Genomic DNA, 19,772 nt, shown 5'->3' with positions numbered 1-19,772 from the left:
CGAGGCAAGGACCTCACTGAAGCCTCAGAGATAAAGAAAAGGTGGCAGGAATACACAGAAGAACTGTACAAGAAGGACCTGGATGTGCAAACCCAACATAGGACGGTTGTGATTACTGATCTCGAGCCGGGCATCCTGAAGAATGAAGTTGAATGGGCCTTAGCCAGCCTTGCTAAGAACAAAGCTAGCGGAATTGATGGTATTCCAGCTGAGTTGCTTCAAAACCTTAACCACGACGCTGTTAACACACTGCATACATTATGTCAAAAGATTTGGACAACCCTGCAGTGGCCACAGGATTGGAGGAGGTCAGTTTACATCCCCATTCCAAAGAAAGGCAGTGCCAAAGATTGTTCCAACTACCGCACGATCGCGCTTATTTCGCATGCTAGCAAGGTGATGTTAAAAATCCTGCAAGGTAGGCTGCAGCAGTATGTGGTTCGGGAGCTTCCGGACGTGCAAGCTGGGTTTCGCAAGGGCTGTGGAACTAGAGACCAAATTGCCAACCTTATGGAAAAAGCAAGACAGTTCCAGAAACCCATTTACTTCTGCTTTATTGATTATGCGAAAGCGTTTGACTGCGTAGATCACAGCCGATCGTGGCAAGCTCTCCAAGAGATGGGAGTTCCAATTCACCTCATCTGTCTCCTCAGGAACATGTATGAAGGACAAGAGGCCACAGTCAGAACTGGGCATGGCCTTACTGATTGGTTTCCGATTGAGAAAGGGGTGAGGCAAGGCTACATACTGTCACCCTGCCTATTTAACCTATATGCAGAGTGCATCATGAGGAAGGCCGGTCTGGACGAGTCTTCAGCTGGAGTGAAGATTGCTGGAAAACGTATCAACAACCTTAGATATGCGGATGATACCACTTTAATGGCAGAAAGTGAAGTGGAACTCAAGAGACTTCTGATGCGCGTACAAGAAGAGAGTGAGAAGTTTGGGCTTAAACTGAACATTAAAAAGACGAAGATCATGGCGTCTTGCCCTATCAAGTCCTGGAGCATCAATGGACAAGAAGTGGAAGCTGTGACAGATTTTCTGTTCTTGGGCGCCAAGATTACCTCGGAAGGAGACTGCAGCCATGAAATTAGGAGACGCCTGCTTCTGGGAAAGAGAGCAATGGTTAGCCTTGACCGCCTAGTAAAGAGCAGAGACATTAGTCTACCAACCAAGATCCGTATAACCCGTGCTATGGTCTTTCCAGTTGTGATGTATGGATGCGAGAGTTGGACTGTGAAAAAGGTTGACCGCCGAAGAATTGACGCATTTGAATTGTGGTGCTGGCGAAGACTCTTAAGAGTTCCTTGGACTGCCAGAAGATCAAATCAGTCGATATTGTCGACCATAAACCCTGACTGCTCATTGGAGGGTCAAATTCTAAAGTTAAAGCTCAGCTACTTTGGTCATCTGATGAGAAGAGAGGAGTCGCTGGAGAAAGATTTGATGTTGGGAAAGGTTGGGGGTCGCCGGAGAAGGGGTAGGCAGCGAACGCGATGGTTAGAGGGCATTCTCGAGGCATTGCAGATGAAGCTATGTGATGTTAAGAAGATAGTGAGAGACCGGAAAGCGTGGCGTGACAGGGTCCATAGGGTCACGAAGAGTCGGACACGACTGAACTGAACTGAATTAACCCCAAGAATAGCCACGAGATTCCTGTATTGAAAGATTTGGGCAGATTTGTGGTGGCTCCAGAGGCAACACCTGATTTATTTAACAAGCACTTTACAGAAATCTCTACTAAAGAGTAAGTGCCTTTTAATTTTCCTGAACCTCTGAGGCCATTAGTTCTTCATCCATCAGAACCGGTCGTCATTAACGTAGCTGGTGTTGCCCGTGCTATTGAGCGATTGCCACTTAATTGCAGCCCTGGTCCAGACGGTATCAACACTAAACTTCTAAAACTTACAACACACGTGTCGGCTACCATATTAACTTTCATATTTCAGCAGTCTTTAGATACCGGATGCATTCCAGATGACTGGAAAACAGCAAACGTCAGCCCAGTTTTTAAATCCGGTGACAGCACACCTCCGGAAAATTATCGCCCCATATCACTAACCTCGATTTGTTGGAAACTACTTGAACATATTCTTTCAGTTCAGTTCAGGCGTTCAGTCGTGTCCGACTCTTCGTGACCCTATGGACCATGTCACGCCACGCTTTCCGGTCTCTCACTATCTTCTTAACATCACATAGCTTCATCCGCAATGCCTCGAGGATGCCATCTAACTACCGCGTTCGCTGCCTACCCCTTCTCCGGCGACCCTCAACCTTTCCCAACATCAAATCTTTCTCCAGCGACTCCTCTCTTCTCATCAGATGACCAAAGTAGCTGAGCTTTAACTTTAGAATTTGACCCTCCAATGAGCAGTCAGGGTTTATGGTCAACAATAGCGACTGATTTGATCTTCTGGCAGTCCAAGGAACTCTCAAGAGTCTTCGCCAGCACCACAATTCAAACGTGTCAATTCTTCGGCGGTCAGCCTTTTTCACAGTCCAACTCTCGCATCCATACATCACAACTGGAAAGACCATAGCACGAGTTATACGGATCTTGGTTGGCAGACTAATGTCTCTGCTCTTTACTAGGCGGTCAAGGCTAACCATTGCTCTCTTTCCCAGAAGCAGGCGTCTCCTAATTTCATGGCTGCAGTCTCCTTCCGAGGTAATCTTGGCGCCCAAGAACAGAAAATCTGTCACAGCTTCCACTTCTTGTCCATTGATGCTCCAGGACTTGATAGGGCAAGACGCCATGATCTTCGTCTTTACTCGCACATAATGGCTCACCTAAACGACAACAACTTGCTTATTGACAACCAGCATGGCTTTAGGCAAAAGAAATCTTGTCAAACACAATTATTCGAGCTCGTAACAGATCTTCATGAATCGGTACACGAATTAATATATACTGACGCCATATTTATCACTTTTCAAAAGCTTTTGACCGCGTTCCCCATAAAAGATTAATGAAAAAAGTTAATAACTTTCAGCTGCATCGCGACATCACCCGATGGATCGAAGAATTCTTAAGAAATCGCTCCCAACGGGTCAAAATTAAAGAGTATTCGTCGAACAGTTCACGCGTCATATCCTGAGTTCCTCAGGGATCAGTTTTAGGGCCTCTGCTATTTTTAATTTATATTAATGACATAGCATTTAATATATCTTCTAGCGTACGACTCTTCGCTGATGATTGTGTTATTTATAGAAAGATGGCTGACCCCACTGACGCAGTTATCTTACAGACTGACTTAATGCATCTAAATGAGTGGTGTCACATGTGGCAGATGGAAATTAATATAAAACAAACCAAGCTAACGACCTTTTCCACGCGCAATAATACGCCTTCTAATGTTTACATAATTAATGGCAGTTTAGTTGAAAGAACAGATTGCTTTAAGTACCTTCGTGTTTTTTTCAGTTCTGATTTAGGCTGGAGCGCCCATATAGATTATATCACGAATAAAGCATTTCGAAAACTGGGACTCATTAAACATCGTTTACACCTTGCCAACTCCGAGAGAAAACTTCACGCGTACACTACTCTCATAAGGTCAGCTCTAGAGTATGCCTCCATAATATGGAATCCAAGTAGTGTGTCATTAATTAACCGTCTTGAGTCTGTCCAAAATAAAGCTGCCAGGCTCATCCTTTCGTCGTACTAAACGTATCACAGTGTGTCTAATCTTAAAAAATCTCTCAATATGCCCGACCTTGTCATTCGACGCAAGTTCTCTCGTTTATCGTTCTTTCATTCCTTTATCATGGTGACTGCCCATTTGCAGCTAATCGCATCGCTCCTGCCCATCATATTTCATCCTGGACTGATCATCTCTACAAAGTACAGCCAATATTCGCAAGAACAATAACATACCAAACTTCACCCTTACTGTTATCTATAGAAAACTGGAACTCAATACCGAGTGATATAGCTACTGAAACTTCTTTATCACAATTTCAAATAAAACTTTCAGGGCACCTTGGTTGTCTGTAATCACCATTGTATTGTTCCCACTATTGTCTTCTTAAGTGTTACGTGCTGTTCCCTGCACACCTATGTATCCACTAGTAAACGTAGCACTGTGTACGTCAATCTGTATGTTGTGTATAATTCTTAAGTGCATTTTTGTTAATTACAGAACGTCTGTGTATCCGCTAGTGAATGTAGTGCTGGGTACTTCGATCTGTACGTTATGCATAATTCTCAAGTGCATTTTTTGTTAATACGCGTGAAGGATATGTATTTTGCTGTTTTTATGCCGCTCCCCCCCCCCCCTATGTAATGCCCACTTGGGTTTTTAGGGTATTTAAATAAATAAATAAAATGTGTGCAACCCAGCAGCTGCGACCTAGCAATTCATTTGTGACCATAGAATCGCGCGAATAGAAAGAAGGGCGAAAGCGACCCACGCACAGCCACGGCTGGACTCGAGGCCCGCGCTACGGTGGCTACCCGCGCGCATCACGGCGCAAGGAGAGTTGGGTGAGTGCCCATGCATTCGTCACGTGACTCTGCGCTACCGCCCGGGGGACGAGAATGGGAGAAATAAAGGAAAAGGTGGGAGCAGGGCCCGGAGCGGCGAGTAGAAATAAGGAACGCCAACTAGGAAGCGGGCGTGGGGGCCACGGATGGGCGTCTTTGCGCTTTGGTCGTGCTTGCTTCCCACCATGCCACCACGTAATCTATCGCATTCTGCAGGTCCTTACGATAACTATTCTTGCCAGTGTATTATTCGTCGTACTTGCATTTATGTACATGTGTCAACTTTGATTTCAACGACAATTAGGCGAGATGGGGCAGTATCTGGAGATGGCATTGCTGACGCACGGGTTTAATATTTTAGAACATTTGTCCAAAGTACTCAAAATATATCCGGAATCCGCCCGGCTTTGCCGACCTATCCCGGAGAAAAAAGCACCGGCCTAGTTGGCGTTGCAAAATGTTTTTCTTTAACTTGCGTCCCCCAACGAACTATAGATATTGCTTGGGAATGGAAATCACACCCCTGTAAATCGTCGAGTGTGCGAGGAACGCATGGTGGAACTAGCCCGAGGAACGAGAGCCATGAGAGGAGGAGACCGCGCATCCATCCGACTGCACATGAAATAAGGTATGCCAACTAGGAAATTGCCTCTCGGACCCTCCGTCTTTTCCGATCTATCCCGGAGAAAAACGCACCGGGTCCGTCGGAGCTACCATGATTGGGTCCCTCCGATAGAACGAAGTGTCTAAAGGTACGTCCGACGTATCCATTCGATTCTCGTAAAGATACGGCGGACGTCGATATACAGGCTCATGGCTATATGCACGTCGAACGCGGCCACATTCCGCTTGCTACGCGTGAATGAATCTCATCCTCTATGATATCAGCTAGCCGCGACTCTCGATGAGGTGCTACGAAGAGTGCATCCGTTCTAACATAGATCACGGTCTTCACTTAGGGTTGTGTACGGCAAACATCGCTGTCAAGCACATAGCTGCAGGCGATATGCTACGCACTGCACTAGCTCCACCAGCTGGCATCGAGATACGCACATTCACGAGCAGCTTTCGCTTCGCACTAAACTATCACCTCGATCTGCCCGTAATGCGAGTGAGCTATTCCTAGCATTTACGCTGTCCTAGGTCCTGCATCGACCTCCGAAGATCTAGCGCCGGCACAACACACACACACCTCGCCGTGCAGCTGGACATTCGGCAGTCCAAAGTATGTATGTGAAATGGCATGCCCTGCAGCTGGACATTCGGCAGTCCAAAGTATGTATGTGAAATGGCATTATGCTCGTTCCTCACATGCAGACCGAGGAAACAGGATGTTTTTAGCTAAATTCTTCGTTTAAATTCTACCCCAGAGCCGTGGCAGAAAACATACCGAATCTACTAGAGGCCTGCACATCGACTCGTCGAGGCGAAGACCTACTGCACCGCACCGCAAGAGTGCACAACCGGAAAGCCGGAAGCGTGAATGATCCGAATTCCCTGTGAACAGCAATGTTCTTTGGTATATAGGGGAAGACTAGACTAAAGTGCTTAGGCTGCATCTTTTTCTTGTCGTTGAAGTTTGCGTACATGTAGTTTAAACCCCCGCATGCTCGAGGTTAGCGTGACCCGACTGAACGGCCGCGCAGCTTTGAAACGATCGGGATCGATATGCATGCATAGCCGGACTTAGGTACGCGGTAGAAAATGTGCGCTGCACATTTCGTTGAAGAAGCTGACTCTTGGAATTTTGCAGAGTGTGCCATGCAAGTGATCGTTGCTACAACCACGCATCCATGTTCCCACGCCTGACCTACCCCGAGGCGCATAAATGTTCAACCGTGCACGTATCAATGATCGAAGAGAGGACAGATTTTCACAATATTGGGCGCGAAATCGATAGCTACCAGTGCTCAGTGTTAGAGAAATTCTGCCTTGATCATGCGCAATTCAGTGTTTCAGGTGTGGTCAGTAGCTATATAAGTTTGAACAGTTCGCCTTTCAAGTCAGCGTCGCCAGCGACGGATCGGCGGAGCGATTTTCCACGCTACACCGCTGTCTTGCTAGAAAGCCTATCCATGCGGCGTTTGACATTCACCTGCTTTTTGTTGGCCCCGTAATTGAAAGCAACGCCTTCAGAAACGCGTTAAATGTTTAAAAATGTATTCTCTTCAACAGTTTCACTCCAGGCTGTCAAAGCAGGCGGACGTTGATAAAACAGTTGAGCACTCCAGTCTTTAGAAATCTGTAAAATCACCTTCAGTTTGTAAAATTATTGGAATAGGTCACTTTCCGATCGCTGGGACATAGACCCTCATGACAGCGCTGTCACGTGAATAAGGACTACACCAGGCCGAAAGCTTGTCTCATATAACATAGCTAACCAAGGTATACCTTACAGTATTGTGTTGATTTTTATGGTGCCTAAGTGACTAATGCTGCCATGCACCAAGAACAAGGTTTAATGTATTTATTTTGTGTGTAATGACTAAAATGTTCTTTAGGATGTAGCTTGTTTAGGAACATTTTATGAAACCAAAAATGCAGGAAATTTGCACGTCTCTCCTAGGATCATGCTGGGATGGAAAGGGATCTGTTGCATATTGTACAAAATGTTTCCTCTTTTCTCGACTCTGGCGCACGTGTAAGATATGGTTTATTGTTAGTTCATCTCCACACTCCTTGCATATTGGTTTGTCCTCTTTCATAAGTATGAAGCTGTGTGTGAGGTTTGGGTGTGTGTTTTGTGAAGATGACCTAAAATGTCCTCTATGTTGTGTTTTTGATTACTGCATGATTTCCATTCCTTAATGACAGGTTTGACAAGTATAGTTTGTAGTTTACTTCAATGTTTCAAAAATCCTGCCATTTCACTCTCACTTTTCTTTGTACAAGCTTCTTGGTATTTTCATGCAGCATATTCACCCTCTGTAATTTAGCATTGCGTCAAGGTAACTTGGTTATTTCTTTTCATCACCTTTCAAGACTACTGTCCCGATTTCATAAAGTTTCCGACGACAGGAACTCCTTGGAAGTCATAGAAATAAATGAGATCCACAATCATGAGCTATCTAGGGTATGCATATACATGTCCATCGCTCAGTGGAATGGCGTCAGTACACTGTTAGAACAGGTCTTGAGATAACTACAACCATTGTCTGAGGTGGGCCTTTAATGGGCATTGAAATGCTATGTAACTACAGGTACTGATAGAACTCTTGATCATGTTATGTGATGATGCGATCCTTGCATGAATATAGGTATACATTTCAGAATCTGCAGTGCACCACTTGACCATTTGCCACCAGTTTGTGTGAAAATGTATTTTTCATGCATGTTAACCAGTATTTAACAGATGACCCCTGTGCACAAGCCAAAAGTGCCACGAGCCAAATGTCACGAGGCCACATGACATGGCAGGAGCTGTTAAGCCAAGCTTACAAAGTTATATTTGAAATATTTCAGCTTCAACGTTTCAGCTCCAATTAAGAAAGGTTGAGGCTTACAGAGGTCTATGCCAGGTTGTCTATCACCTAACAGGGCAGCCTACGACCGTATGCTAATGAGTATATCTGAAATAACAGAGACATGAATTAAGGAATTAGTAATAATGTTTGTAGCAAAGGGCATGTAAATTAACGAGAATCCACAGTGGGATCTGCAGACAAGAACCATTAACGCTGGCACACCATACCCTTACAGGTGGAGATTAGGAGTCTCCCTAATTTTTTGTCTGCTCAAAGCTTGTCATTTCCTTCGTTCTTCCAGATGAGGAAGATGTGAAAATGATAGCATCCAAAATGCCAGAGACCATCGTTAACAAGGATGCTGATCCCAACAGCGTAAAAAGGAATTTCAGAAAAGATGGGTGACTAGTAATGCTGGCAACAGTTGAAATTAAGTGGAAAGGCATGAAATTGAAATGCAACATATGCAGAGATATGTTGCGAGACGACCAGTCTGTGGTGTGCGACATCTGTCTCCGTTAGTTTCATCAAGTGATTGGCCAAAGCAGATGGGGCTTGTGGTTTTGTGATAAGTGCAGTGTAGTAGCATAGATGAAACCTTGCCCATTAATAATTCGAGTGAAGTAAGCATTGTTTTGATTTGTTCATGGTTTCCATGAAAACATTATGAGAAATTTTTTCCTAGAGAATGTTTGCTGAAATGTGAATATAATGTGCAATAAAACTAGTGTTTTCTTGCTGTTTACATTTCCTTGTATACATTAGTTCTGTGGAGAAAACCACAGGCTAGAAAGAAATGTAATGGCATGCATTTTGATACTTGGTCCCGTTGTGCTGGCTCAGTAGTTAGAGTGCTTGACTGCTGAACCCAAAGATGCACATTTTGTTTGCAGCCACAGCAGGGGCATTTCAATAGAGGCGAAACAATAGGCCGTCATGCACCGTGCGGTGTCAGTGCATGTAAAAGAACCCCAGATGGTCGAAATTATACCGGAGCCCTCAACTATTGTGTTCCTCATAGCCGTAGTTATTTTGGGATGCTAAACCAGATATATATCACATCATACTCTGAGTAAGATGCTATTCATGGTCAGTTAATCATACACTAAACGATCAATTTTTTTCTGCATGGTACAGCAGCTGTTGTACAATTTTACTTTAGCCTTCATGAAGAATATCACACTGGCTCCACATGGCCTTCTGTTGACCCTTGATATGCGTCACAATCACACACCCGAGTATGTATTTGTCTAAAGGCACCTATGCATGCAAGGAGGGGACCATTACTTTCCACTTGTCAGAACTGAAATGCATGATCCACATCATTTCTGTAATTCAACCGCTTGCTATTTGAACTGTCCAGCATTGATGCAAGTTTCGAAGAACTGCAATTAGCAAATTAATCTAAGCAGCAAACCATGCCAAGAACTGCTTCGGTTTCATCTTTAGCAACTGTTTGGGAACTAAAATTAGCCAAATGTTGCAAAACATAGACGAGAGGTTACAAAATCTAAACAATGCAGCCTACCTGCGGCATGTAGGGTTTCACATCCTAAAGTGACTATGTAGCTATGAAGAATACCGTAGTGGAGAGCTCCAGACTAATTTGACTGCCTGGGCTTTGTACTTTGCATTGACATCTTGCAGAAAACAGAAGCATTTGCATTTCACCTGCACCAAAGTGCGACTGCCATCACTAGTATTAAACATCACGACCTTGGGGCAAGTAGCCTAACATGCCACTGAGATGTCGCAGTGTGTACATACATGCTATACATGTCAACCTTTCTAGCATTAAAGCTGTCACATGCATGGCAGATATCATGTTCAGGTTTGGACTGACAAGTTTTAATGTGTACTATTTGTGTTTATCTAGCATAAAAAACAAAGGAAACTAAGGAAAAACGAAAAAAAAAATGAACATAATATGCTGAAAAAGCACTAGTCATTAACACATAAAGCATATTCATTCCTTTATTAATGATAAAGTGGCCTTCAACAATAGTACAAAGCCTGAACATTTAGAAAGGTGCTGTGCCAGGCAGCTATTTTACAGAAACCTGAACCATTTCACCTGTAGTAATGCGCATCCCGGCGGTGTGGGCTGGGCACTTATTTTTCGGTCCACTCCAACATGCGAAAAATGCATCATGTGCATTCCCATTTTAAGAGTTTTGAGCTCTGTAGTACAGGCTAACAAATTGTCGATGACTTATTTTCGTCTGATTGTTGCACAGCGCGTGTAAATAAATTACCACTTCACCTAATAAACACTGACATGCACGTGCAACATCGCCGATCATAAACGGACACACTGATGTCCGTCCGGACATCAGCGCACTCATCACAGCACTCTTCGTAGTCTCACACAGCACTCTAGTAGGACGTAATCCGTAATCACAGCATCTCACGGTAAGCACAAACCACACCTCCAGTTGTACAACAAACACGAATGACGCGATGCTTGGGCTAGAGACACGCCGGCGGTGCCCAGCTTTTTCAGCGCCGCTTGTACTACGTAGAACTTGCAGCACCAAACCTCAATGCGAGCAGAAAGCGATGCGTTACGTGACGCATCTCATCACAGATGGAAGTGAGGAAACTTTGAAGAATCAAAACTACATAATTACATAACGACCGTCGTAGACGTTAATCCAGGCCGCGGGCTGGCCGTCAACACCGCGATTACATGCGCTTGCGCTCTGGTCGTGCTTGCCACCCTGCCGCGGTCCAACTCACGTAAACCTATCATCATGCCATCACGTAGTATATCACCCATTCTAGACACTATTCTTGCCACTGTACTATTCTTTGTAATTTCACATTTCACGCATGCAGTATGTAAAGGAGGCTATGGTAGTACATACTTCTTGCACCTCGCACGTACACCTCATACCAACTTTGATTTGGCTACATATGGCTACCATGTTGTTGCTACAACCACATCTGGGGACCTCGGATCCGTCCGGCTTTCCCGACGGATCCCAAGGCCCATATCGGAGAAAAATGCGTTGGGTCCGTCGGAAGAATCCTACCGATCGGGTCCGTCCGCCGTACCTCTAAAAAATATTTCCAGGATCCGTCGGACGGATCCCGAAGAAAAACGCACCGGGTCCGTCGGACGTACCTTTAAGACCATTGATCGGGTCCGTCCGACGTACCTTTAGCCACAGCCAATAATTTTTTAGCCACAGCCTTAATTCAAGAGCGTCCAACGAAAAATATGCTGCGTTTTAAAACGAAGCAGAGACAAGTTAGGGCGAAATCCAACGTTCTTATCTCTGGCTGACGCAGGTTTCAGAATCATATGTGCAGCACCATCTCGATTTTCACACCGCGATCTATTTGCGAAACGCCAAAACCGTTCGCATACCGAAAAAAAAAAAAAAAAAAAAGAACAGCATGGAAACGGCGGTCGCATTCGGCGGGCAGGAAATAACTTCCGGGCTACAGAATAATTAAAAGGCTGTGGCTAAAGGTACGTCCGACGGACCCGATCAATGGTCTTAAAGGTACGTCCGACGGACCCGGTGCGTTTTACTTCGGGATACGACGGACGGATCCGGGAAATATTTTTCAGAGGTACGGCGGACGGACCCGATCGGTAGGGTTCTTCCGACGGACCCAACGCATTTTTCTCCGATATGGGCCTTGGGATCCGTCGGGAAAGCCGGACGGATCCGAGATCCCCAGATGTGGTTGTAGCAACAACACGGTAGCCATATGTAGCCAAATCGAAGTTGGTATGAGGTGTACGTGCGAGGTGCAGGAAGTATGTACTACTGCATGCGAGAAATGTGAAATTACAAAGAATAGTACAGTGGAAAGAATAGTGCCTAGAATGGGTGATATACTACTTGATGGCATGATGATAGGTTTACGTGAGTTGGACCGCGGCAGGGTCGCAAGCACGACCAGCGCAAGCGCATGTAATCGCGGTGTTGACAGCCAGCCCGCGGCCCGCACGTCCGCTCATTTGGACCTCGTTATCATGTGGATTAACGTCTACAACGGTCGTTATGTAGTTATGTAGTTTTGATTCTTCCTCACTTCTGTCTGTGATGAGATGCGTCACGTAACGCATCGCTTTCTGCTCGCATTGAGGTTTGGTGCTGCAAGTTCTACGTAGTCGCTAAAAAAGCTGGGTGCCGCCGGCGTGTCTCTAGCCCAAGCGTCGCGTCATTCGTGTTTGTTGGAGGTGTGGTTTGTGCTTACCGTGAGATGCTGTGATGTACGGATTGCGTCCTACTAGAGTGCTGTGTGAGACTACGAAGAGTGCTGAGATGAGTGCGCCGATGTCCGGACGGACATCAGTGTGACCGTTTATGATCGGCGATGTTGCACGTGCATGTCAGTGTTTATTAGGTGCAATGATAATTTATTTACACGCGCTGTGCAACAATCAGACGAAAATAAGTCATCGACAATTTGTTAGCCTGCACTACAGAGCTCAAAACTCGGAAAATGGGAATGCACATGATGCAGTTTTCGCATGTTGGAGCTAGTGGACCGAAAAATAAGTGCCCAGCCCACACCGCCGGGATGCGCATTACTACAGGTGAAATGGTTCAGGTTTCTGTAAAATAGCTGCCTGGCACAGCACCTTCCTAAATGTTCAGGCTTTGTACTATTGTTGAAGGCCACTTTATCATTAATAAAAGAACGAATATGCTTTATGTGTTAGTAGCTAGTGCTTTTTCAACATATGTTCATTTTTTTTTTCGTTTTTTCTTAGTTTCCTTTGTTTTTCATGCTAGAAAAACACAAATAGTACACTTTTGAACTTGTCAGTCCAAAGCTGAACATGAATATCTGCCATGCATGTGACAGCTTTAATGCTAGAAAGGTTGACGTGTATAGCATGTACGTAGACGCTGCGACATCTCAGTGGCACGTTCGGCTACTTGCCCCAAGGTCGTGATGTTTAATGCCAGTGATGGCAGTCGCACTTTGGTGCAGGCGAAATGCAAATGCTTCTGTTTTCTGCAAGATGTCAACGCAAAGTACAAAGCCCGGGCAGTCAAATTAGTCTGGAGCTCTCCACTACTGTATTTTTCATAGCTACATAGCTCACTTTATAATGTGAAACCCTACATGCCACAGGTAGGCTGCATTGTTTTTTAGATTTTGTAACCTCTCATCTATGTTTTGCAACATTTGGCTAATTTTAGTTCTCAAACAGTTGTTAAAGATGAAACCAAAGCAGTTCTTGGCATGGTTTCCTGCTTGGATTAATTTGCTAATTGCAGTTCTTTGAAACTTGCATCAATGCTGGACAGTTCAAATAGCAGGCAGTTGAATTACAGAAATGATGTGGATCGTGCATATCAGTTCGGACAAATGGAAAGTAATGGTCCCCTCCTTGCATGCATAGGTGCCCTTAGACAAATACATACTCGGGTGTGTGATTGTGACGCATATCAAGGTTCAACAGAAGGCCATGTGGAGCCAGTGTGATATTCTTCATGAAGGCTAAAGTAGAATTGTACAACAGCTGCTGTACCATGCAGAAAAAAATTGATCGTTTAGTGTATGATTAACTAACCATGAATAGCATCTTACTCGGAGTATGATGTGATATATATCTGGTTTAGCATCCCAAAATAACTACGGCTATGAGGAACACGATAGTTGAGGGCTCCGGTATAATTTCGACCACCTGGGGTTCATTTACATGCACTGACACCGCACGGTGCATGACGGCCTATTGTTTCGCCTCTATTGAAATGCCCCTGCTGTGGCTGCAACCAAATCTGCATCTTTGGGTTCAGCAGTCAAGCACTCTAACTACTGAGCCAGCACAACGGGGCCAAGTATCAAAATGCATGCCATTACATTTCCTTCTAGCCTGTGGTTTTCTTCACAGAACTAATGTATACAAGGAAAAGTAAATAGCACGAAAACACTAGTTTTATTGCACATTATATTCACATTTCAGCAAACACTCTCGAGGAAAAAAATTCTCATAATGTTTGCATGAAAACCATGAACATCTTACAAAAACAAAACAATGCACTTACTCCACTCCAATTATTAATGGGCAAGGTTGCATCTATGCTACTACACTGCACTTATCACAAAACCACAAGCCCCATCTGCTTTGGCCAATCACTTGATGAAACTAACGGAGACAGATCTCGCACACCACAGACTGGTCGTCTCGCAACATATCTCTGCATATGTTGCATTTCAATTTCATGCCTTTCCACTTAGCTTCAACTGTTGCCAGCATTACTAGTCACCCATCTTTTCTGAAATTCCTTTTTACGCTGTTGGGTCAGCATCCTTGTTAGCGATGGTCTCTGGAATTTTCGATGCTATCATTTTCACATCTTCCTCATCTGGAAGAATGAAGGAAAGACAAGCTTTGAGCAGAAAAAAAAAATTAGGGAGACTCCTAATCTCCACCTGTAAAGGGTATGGTGTGCCAGCGTTAATGGTTCTTGTCTGCAGATCCCACTGTGGATTCCTGTTAATTTACATGCCCTTTGCTACAAACATAATTACTAATTCCTTAATTCATGTCTCTGTTATCTCAGATACACTCATTAGCATACGGTCGTAGGCTGCCCTGTTAGGTGATAGACAACCTGGCATAGACCTCTATAAGCCTCAACCTTTCTTAATTGGAGCTGAAACGTCCCAGAACATATTTCAAATACAACTTTGTAAGCTTGACTTAACAGCTCCTGCCATGTCGTGTGGCCTCGTGACATTTGGCTCGTGGCACTTTTGGCTTGTGCACAGGGGTCATCTGTTAAATACTGGTTAACATGCATGAAAAATACATTTTCACAGAAACTGGTGGTAAATGGTCAAGTGGTGCACTGCAGATTCTGAAATGCCTATATGCATGCAAGGATTGCATCATCACATAACATGATCAAGAGTTCTATCAGTACCTGTAGTTACATAGCATTTCAATGCCCATTAAAGGACCACCTCAGACAATGGTTGTTGTTACCACAAGACCTGTTCTAACAGCGTACTGACACCATTCCACTGAGCGATGGACATGTATATGCATACCCTAGATAGCTCATGATTGTGGATCTCATTTATTTCTATGACTTCCAAGGAGTTCCTGTCGTCAGAAACCCTACACTTTATGAAATCGGGACAGTTGTCTTGAAAGGTGATGAAAAGAAATAACCAGGTTACCTTGACGCAATGCTAAATTACAGAGGGTGAATATGCTGCATGAAGATACCAAGAAGCTTGTACAAAGAAAAGTGAGAGTGAAATGGCAGGATTTTTGAAACATTGAAATAAACTACAAACTATTCTTGTCAAACCTGTCATTAAGGAATGGAAACCATGCAGTAATCAAAAACACAACATGGAGGCCATTTTAGGTCATCTTCACAAAACACATACCCACACCTCACACACAGCTTCATACTCATGAAATAGGACAAACCAATATGCAAGGAGTGTGGAGATGAACTAACAATGAACCATATCTTACACTTGCGCCAGAGTCGAGAAAATAAGAGGAAACATTTTGTACAATTTTGCAACAGATCCCTTTCCATCCCAGCATGATCCTAGAAGAGACGTGCAAATTTCCTGCATTTTTGGTTTCCTAAAATGTTCCTGAACAAGCTACATCCTAAAGAACATTTTAGTCATTACACACAAAATAAATACATTAAACCTTGTTCTTGGTGCATGGCAGCATTAGTCGCTTATGCACCATAAAAAAATCAACACAATGCTGTAAGGTATACCTTGGTTAGCTATGCTATATGAGACAAGCTTTCGGTCTGGTGTGGTCCTTATTCACGTGAAAGCGCTATCATGAGGGTCTATGTCCCAGCGATCGGAAAGTGACCTATTCCAATAATTTTACAAACTGAAGGCGATTCTACAGATTTCTAAAGGCTGGAGTGCTGAACTGTTTTATCAATGTCCGCCTGCTTTGACAGCCTGGAGTGAAACTGTTGAAGAGAATACATTTTTGAACATTTAACGCATTTCTGAAGGCGTTGCTTTCAATTACGGGGCCCACAAAAAGCAGCTGAATGTCAAACGCCGCCTAGGTAGGCTTTCTAGCAAGACAGCGGTGTAGCGTGGAAAATCGCTCCGTCGGTCCATCGCTGGCGCCGCTGACTTGACAGGCGAACTGTTCAAACTTATAGCTACTGACCACACCTGAAACACTGAATTGCGCATGATCAAGGCAGAATTTCTCTAACACTGAGCACTGGTAACTATCGATTTCGCGCCCAATATTGTGAAAATCTGTCATCTCTTCGATCATTGATACGTCCACGGTTGAATATTTATGCGCCTCGGGGTAGGCCAGCCGTTGGAACATGGATGCGTGGTTGTAGCAGCGATCACTTGCATGGCGCACTCTGCAAAATTCCAAGAGTCAGCTTCTGCAACGAAATGTGCAGCGCACATTTTCTACCGCGTACCTAAGTCCGGCGATGCATGCATATCGATCCCGATCGGATCACGCTAACCTCGAGCATGCGGGGGTTTAAACTACATGTACGCAAAATTAAACGTCAAGAAAAAGATGCAGGCTAAGCACTTTAGTCTAGTCTTCCCCTAAATACCAAAGAACATTGCTGTTCACAGGGAATTCGGATCATTCGCGCTTCCGGCTTTCCGGTTGTGCACTCTAGCTCTAGCGGTGCAGTCGGTCTTTGCCTCGACGAGTCGATGTGCAGCTCGCCGCAGTAGCAGTGGTAGCAGCGCAGGACTCTAGTAGATTCGGCATGTCTTCTGCCACGGCTTTGAGGTAGAACTTAAACGAAGAATTTAGCTAGAAACATCCTGTTTCCTCGGTCTGCATGTGAGGAACGAGCATAATGCCATTTCACATACATACTTTGGACTGCCGAATGTTCTGCACGGGGAGGTGTGTGTGTGTGTTGTGCCGGCGCTAGAACTTCGGAGGTCGATGCAGGACCTAAGACAGCGTAAATGCTAGGAATAGCTCGCTCGCATTACGGGCAGATCGAGGTGATAGTTTAGTGCGAAGCGAAAGCTGCTCGTGAATGTGCGTATCTCGATGCCAGCGGTGGAGCTGGCGCAGTACGTAGCATCGCCTGCAGCTATGTGCGTGACAGCGATGCTTGCCGTACACAACCCTAAGTGAAGACCGTGATCTATGTTAGAACGGATGCATTCTTCGTAGCACCTCATCGAGAGTCGCGGCTAGCTGATATCATAGAGGATCATTCACGCGTAGCAAGCGGAATGTGGCCGCGTTCGACGTGCATATAGCCATGAGCCTGTATATCGACGTCCGCCGTATCTTTACGAGAATCGAATGGATACGTCGGACGTACCTTTAGACACTTCGTAATTAAAATCATATTCCGTGCTGATGGCTGGATAAATGAGCGTGCCCGAAAGTGTTGTCACTCACGTGAGGAAAGCTCGCAGCACAGTCACAGGAGCAAGACGCATTCCTCTTTGTTTCGTAGGAGACGCCAGGTCATCACTTTGCGGCTCCGACAGCGAACGCACGTGTATCGGTGACGAAGTCCACTGCAGACGTCGAGCAACAAATGGCGCCAATTCGACGAGCACTGACACAAGAAAGCGCGCACTGCACAGGGCATCCCAGCACTGGAAGCTTCTTTGCCGTCCCGCCTGCGGTGAAACGCGACCGTACAACAGCTTCTGTCCAGGCGCCCCAGCCTACACCGCGGTCCCAGCACAACTGCCGACCGTCTCGCTGGCCTCGCCTTCTCCGTGCGCTGCTGAGGAGTTGTGGAGAGGGGGGACGAGTGCGGAGAAGGAGTGAAGACAAGGCGACAACGCCCTCCTCGGCGGAACCACGGCCGGTCTCGAGGGAGAGAGCGCGCGCAAGTAAAGAAGATTGACGGGCTTTACGCGCAAGCGCTCTCACCCTCGAGACCGGCCGTGGCGGAACACAGCTTGTCACGTAGCATGGTTACCATTGCCTCCGCCGATAACTCATTACCCCCCCTGCTCCCTCCAACGGCGCCGTACTCAATGGGCGGCGGCGCGCGCTTCTCGGCGCCGAGGGGCTTTACTTTAACGACTGTACGACTGTACTCCCACCAGTTTTTTTTTTCCTCGGCCACTAAGCATAGGAAGCCTCCCTCTTTTGCCATCTTATTTTTTTTTTTTCGGAACGGCCTGTCTGCTTGCAGAAAACGTTTTAGTCCAGTCTTATTCTGATCTTCGCGTTTAGTCAATCTTGCAGAAAACGTTTTAGTCCAGTCTTATTCTGATCTTCACGTTTGGTCAAATCTTATTGGAGTCTAGCCGCTTAAGGCGCTTCCACGAAAGAAGCAAGAGTAGAATAAGACAGAAAATGAATACTTAAACATGGCTGCCCGCTTGTCTACTTCCAGGTGCTCGCCGAACACTTGTTGCATCTCGAACGTGTGTTCCGTGACGGACGAATCCTCTAGATACGTTCAGCGAGGAGGCGCCCGCTTCGGCGTTATCCCTGTCACACTCCGCATCAAAACCAACTATCCGGAATCACGTCCCTGTCGTCCGGCAACATGATCGGAAACTTGGGCGCAAAAATTTGGCGAAGCCCTTGTCACCGCGGAAAAAAATTTCGGCAATGCTCTTGCTCTCATCTGTGCGCGATTCCTACGTGCATGCACACAACCGTGCGAATCAGATACACCCATACTGCCGAGCTGAATGTGTTTTTGGCAGCGAGGTGTGGGGCAACAACCGCATTCCATGCGCTGCAGCAGTAGCTTTGCTGATGCTCTGCGCCGTCAATTCTGGCTCGGACGGCGCATATACATGTGATGAAACGCACGTGCACATTACGCCTTCGCACTTCTGAAACAATCAGTGCGCCACTATTTCAAAGAAACAACGCAGCAGTATCCTTTCATTAAGACAGCCGGGGCGAGGAGGAACTCGTGCTTTACCTGTGAAGCCCGATTATAAGCTTGCAGCGATCTCTTCAGATGATCTATCCTTGATCTTTCGCTGATGATACATTCCGAGCAGCACAAGGGTGGCCTCTCACTGGCCAAGCTCTTGGCTATAAACGACGACGGCATGTACAGTCCTCGGCCGGCTTCCGCGCAGACCGTGTGCTGGCTTTCGCACACAGCTGTGGGGTAGGACTGCCAACTCAAATCAGCGTTTTATCCCTAAATTGGCCGCACAAAAATCCCTAGATTTAAGAAAAATCCCTAGCCTACAATTATTTGGTTGTTAATGTAGCATTTCGCCTTTAACAAAGTCGCCGCGCAGTTATTTCTTTCATCAAATTGTTATAGGGTAAATAACAGCGTATCAGCCACAATTGTAACTTTTTTCTATATTTTATTTTGTAAAGGCTCAGAGTCTACAGATGGCGTCAGTTTTTACTGATTTATTGATTTATTTATAGGAAGGGAAAGGCGCGGTAACTGTCTCACTTGTTTTCTGTGGACACCGCAACCGCGCCGTATGGGAAGGGAGGAAGATGGGAGTGAAAGTGGAAAGAGAGAAAGAGGATTCGTAGTGGAGGGCTACGGAGTAATTTCGACCACCTGGGGACCTTTAACGTGCGCTCAGTTTTTACAGAGGCGCCTGGTCCCTGGAGAGAGAAAGGGCGGCATGGAGGAAGGAAAGAACTTAGGAGAGGCCCTGACGTCACTTTATTGAAGTCGGCGCGGCCGCGCCGCGACCAGATGCTGCAACGTCTCTCCTCTTCATTTACCCTCCGCATTCTCTTTCTCCGCGACGCTCACGTACCTAGGGCCCTTAGCAACGCTGTTGCTAGTGGCCCGACTTTTCATAGCAACAGCGTCGCCGTTGCTAATGGCACGACTTGGCTAACCCTAAATTTTGACGTCACTTCCGCCACACTT

At 45.6% G+C, this 19,772-nt stretch overlaps 1 long non-coding RNA gene across 2 annotated transcripts in view; it reads right to left on the bottom strand.

Moving 5' to 3' along the window:
- Window positions 1-19,027, bottom strand: part of LOC146180730 (uncharacterized) — a 33,078-nt gene extending 14,051 nt beyond the window's left edge. Inside the window, exons 1-2 of one of the 2 annotated variants that reach the window (XR_014700110.1) lie at window positions 18,840-19,027; window positions 17,339-17,460 (exon numbers count right to left, since the gene is read on the bottom strand). This is a non-coding gene — a long non-coding RNA (uncharacterized LOC146180730). Of the gene's footprint in view, window positions 1-13,905; window positions 16,314-17,338; window positions 17,787-18,839 lie in introns of those variants that run through there. The other variant, XR_014700111.1, reaches the window with a different exon arrangement.
- Between the last annotated feature and the right edge of the window lie 745 nt (window positions 19,028-19,772).

Source organism: Amblyomma maculatum, chromosome 8 (genome assembly GCF_055883805.1).
Source record: "Amblyomma maculatum isolate TAMU_Amacu chromosome 8, ASM5588380v1, whole genome shotgun sequence".
NCBI classification, from domain to species: domain Eukaryota; kingdom Metazoa; phylum Arthropoda; class Arachnida; order Ixodida; family Ixodidae; genus Amblyomma; species Amblyomma maculatum.
This window is presented reverse-complemented; position numbering and strand designations above follow the sequence as displayed.